Below are 4,664 nucleotides of genomic sequence, written 5' to 3'. Positions count from 1 at the left end.
TCTTTTAAGTATCTAACTCCCAAGGGACGTTACCTGTGAATACCATAAATAAACTTTTTCCAGAGACTTCAATTGACTTTACAAAGCACTATTTACTCCAGTCCCTGCTTGGTATTCTCAGAGGCCCATTATCCAACTAGTGCAAAGGTAAACTCTTGGCTATTCCCATGTCTGCCAATGTTTAACAAATATCCACATTCCAGAGACTACAGTTCCTCCTAAAGGAAAGTACTATTGTTACACACAATGGGAAATCTTGTTGAAAGAGGATTGGACCTCTGAGTCCTGATCCTTGCTAAATAACTTTAGGAAATATAATAAACACTCTGAGCCTCAGTTTCCTTACCCATAAAATGGGTAAACCATCACCTACTTCATAAACTTGTTGTGAAGATTTAAAGAAATAATATTTGTAAAACCTAACACAGAGTAAGGTACTCCAAAAAATACTGTTTATGATCATCAATGATATTCTACCTAAAGCTGGGCAGAAGAGCATAGTGGTCCCATTCACATTGCTCTCCCAATTAAAGTTATTTCTACAAAGACGAGTGGGCACACAAGTTGGACTGGCTTTGACCCTCTGAATCTCAGTTGTGAAATTCTATTTAGAGTCTGGGATAAAATTAAACCTGATGGGCTTCATCTCTATTCACCTTCCTTTGCAGCAATAGCCATGACCATGACCTCTCTTCCAAACATTTCAGGATTGACCAAGCAAATTCCTGATGCTCTGGGGGGTGAGGGCTTCAGGGCTCTGGAGTTCACATAGAAGCCTGTAGCATACTAGGTGTACTCCTAGGCACAGTCATAGCAACTGCCAAAGGCACAGAAAGCAACCACTGAGGGAGCAGGTGTGTTTCTGCATTCATGTGCTTCTCTTTTCACTTAAAGGAACACTGACAAAGACAAAAGGAGAGTTTTGCTACACAGAACACTACTGAACCTGCCTGTAAGCCTCCCTCATGCTGTGTACAACTACAACCAAGATATTCAACTAGTGGGGCTGGGCAGGGGTACAGGAGCTGGAGAAGGGACTATGGGAAGAGAAAGCTGGTGTCAGAATCTTTTAGTCAGCTTTTTTGCCTCTGTGACCAAAGACCTGACAAAAACTATATACAGAAGGAAAAGTTTATGTGGGGCTCACAGTTTTAGAGTTCTTAGTTCATAGACAGTGGACTCCACAGCTCTGGAACCTAGGTAAGGCAGAACATCATGGCAGAAGGGTGTGGCAGAGGAAAGCAGTTCCAGACACGGCAAGAAGGGAGCAGAGAGAGAGCGCTCTGCTCACCAAAGACAAAATATAAACCCCAAAGGCAAATTCTCAGTGACCCAGCTGCTGCAGCCACACCCCACCTGCCTACAATTACCACCCAGTTAATCCATTCAAACTGATAAATGCACTGATTAGGTTAAGGCCTTTATAACCCAATCATTTTACCTCTAAGCTTTCGTGAATTATCTCACACAAAAGTTTTGGGGGGACACCTCACATCTAATCTACAACTCGGGGCACTGAATTCTTTCACCTAATGTGCTTTCATTTCCTTTCTGAGAACTGATGGAAGCCTGACCTACATCACAGCTATTGATCCAGGACCCCTTGGTACTCAGAGTCTTCTCCATTTAAAATACAAAATATTTTGAAACAAAACTTAGTAAACCCTGAAAATAAGACTAAGAACTGGTTGAGTGGTTTTCTTTTCAAATAGAGTACTTTCTTTTCTGAAAGCTATAGACTCACCAACAATAACCATCTGTGGAAAAAAGTGAATGAACTCATGTCTTTCTTGTTTTTCTCTAATGAACCTTACCCTCCACTTCACAAAAACATCTCTTCCTTTTTGCTGCTAACCTTTAACACAGAAATACACCAAGAGCAGCTCCACCTTTACCATCAAAGGTTAATACAAGCCAATAGCATGCTTCTGTAAGAAATTTGGATGCCAAATGTGGAAAATAATATAAGGACAGAGATTTGAGTTCTGTAAATTTTAAAAGGTGAGGGTAGAGGATAGAAAAAGAAGGAATATTTTCAATAGCATATTAAGATCTAGGAGACAGGCTTTCTGGTCAGAAAAGCACTTTCAGATCTAAGCCCTTCCAATCCCTGAAGGAAATAACGTAAGTTATTGATCTCTCTTACCTCCTTTTTCTCCTCTGTAAAATGGAGAAAATGATAATTCTCAGTAGTTTGTGAATGCTGATTAAATATATTATAGAAAGACATTAGAAATGTGAACAATGAAAGGAACTAATATTAACCCTGTTATGAAATTTTTAAATAAAATCAAAAGAGCCTATAAGTATTAAACAGACACACACCCAACAATCTTGGAGATAATAGAAGGAAAATTCAGTGTAGGAAGGAAGGAAAGAATAAAGCAAGACAGGAACAGTTGAGGCTGCAAGAAGAGCCCCCAGGGAAGTTCTCCACTTGGGCAGCTTGAGATCCACAGCCCCTGACCGTGGGAATAGAAAAGAGGGCACATGGGAATCTACAGACCTTCCTGTAGCCACTAATGCTACTTCTCTCCCTTCACCAAGTTGACCACTCCCCTTCAAGTGATTTCATCAGTTTAGGGGAGAGGCAAGTTTTCTCCAACCGGGAAGACAATTAAGTCTCAAATAATCCATACTCATATGACTTTCCAATTCTGTCCCATCATCCTTATCCATCCCCCACCTCCACCCTGCTACTTTCCAAGGGAGTGAGGAGAAAAGTCACTGAAATAGCTTTCCCTAGCCTTGATTCACTGTAAGAAACAACTATGGGAAAACATGAAAGCCCATGCAGAGCTGAGCACACAGGTGGACCTGGCAAGGAGGAAATGATCAAACGACTCAGAAATATCTGCAAGGTACTGTGGCCTATTTGAAGATTAGAGTTATTTAAATTTAGTGTTATTGTTACAGGAATAAAGCGAAGAGCCTGTGTTGTTTTATAACAAATTTTCACAACCAGAGTCATATTTATGAACCTAGAAGGAAGACAGCATACGTTTTAAGTGTAAAAGCAGTGAACCCTTTTGAATCCTTCCTTCCTTTGTTAATGACATTGTTTCTTTGTTCTGGGAGTCTCTTAGAATGATGTAGGAGGAATGTTTCCAGGTTGGCTTTGAATATCATTCTTTGCTTTCCTGCCAAACAGCTTTTCTTTAAATTTGCATGCCTTGGAATCAACTTTCTTGTTACATATATTTCCACCAAAACTGAGAAGCTGGGAAGTTATTTTATTCTTGAGCAGTTTTATTTTCTCCCAGTTGCTCTCTTATTATCCCTACCGAGAATTTTAGCATTCTCTCTATTAAAACTCAATCTGCTACTTTAGAGGTTAATGATTAACTTTAATATGTCTGTGCCTTTAATTGTAATCTAGATTCTGGAATTCAATCAAGTGTGACGGAAAGAATAGAATTGGGACAACTGGGCTCTAGTCCCTGCACAACCAATAAAGCAGTCTGACCTTGGGAGAGCCTTCGACTTCTCTGGAATTCCATGTATAAACCAGGGTGGTTGAAAGACACAATCTCTAGGCATCTGTGGCTCTAAAAGTCTATGCTCCTATGAACAAGGAGCCCTCATTTTTAAAGATAACTGGCTAATGGTAGTAATTTTTCTCAGTTAATTCTATTGGACAAGAAGATGGCTCATTATTTTAGCACACGACTCACTTTTGAAAGAGAAGCAGTGGAAAGGAGGAGAGGAGGTCAGTCTGGCAGAAGCTCAGTCAGTGGACCTCAGAAGAGCCAGCATTGGGACAAGAGAGACAATATTGAGGGAAATGACTAAAATAATGACTTTTCTCCATCTCTTCTCTCTGTAAGAAAAGCCACAGGGTCTGTAAGATAAAGTCATGCAGTGCTGAGCCCTTCAGGGTGATCCTCTGGGGTAGAAGTCATCAAACAAGCCAAAGCCTTAATCCTCTTCATCCCTGCCCCATTGTGAAGCAAATGAGTATTGGCATTCAGGCAAAGGATTCCAGGGGGAAAAAAAAGAGAGAGAGAGGAAGAAAGGAAGGAAGGAAAGAAGGGAGGGAGCGGAAGTGAAGGGAAGAGATGGAGGGAGGAGGGGAAGAAAGAAAGAAAGGAAGGAAGGAAGGAAGGAAGGAAGGAAGGAAGGAAGGAAGGAAGGAAGGAAGGGAGAAAGACATAATTTGACATAAATCAAACAGAAATTGAATTTACATTTGGGGAAGGGAAATAATTATGATGAGTGAATTGTCTTAAAATATCTTAAATGGACGGGTACTGATTAAAAACTGACAGTTTCAAATCTTCAAATCTAAAAAAGAATTACCTTGGGCTTAGGAGGCAGCAAAAATCTGGTGAAAAACAGGCACAAAATGAGTTTGGGGATTTTGCTTTTATATGTGTTTTTGAGTCCTGTAGAGGAAACTATTTTAAAAGATGGTAGCAAAAGCAAGAGCTGAACTTTCAGATTAATGGTTCACAATCTTTGGCCAAAAAAAAAAAAAAAAAAGTTTCTCCCTTTTCATTGCCAGATATCTTCACGGAAAAGCCTGGGTAGGAACCTGACTCTGACACAGGTATTAGTAGGATCCATGCTCTGAGAGTCCATCAGGTGATTTTTATTTGGAGAAGAAAAATGGTTGTATAAATTGACATGGGCTCAAGACATGGATTGGTTTTCCATAAACAGGG

This window comes from Ictidomys tridecemlineatus, chromosome 5, assembly GCF_052094955.1.
Source record: "Ictidomys tridecemlineatus isolate mIctTri1 chromosome 5, mIctTri1.hap1, whole genome shotgun sequence".
Lineage (NCBI taxonomy): Eukaryota > Metazoa > Chordata > Mammalia > Rodentia > Sciuridae > Ictidomys > Ictidomys tridecemlineatus.
This window is presented reverse-complemented; position numbering follows the sequence as displayed.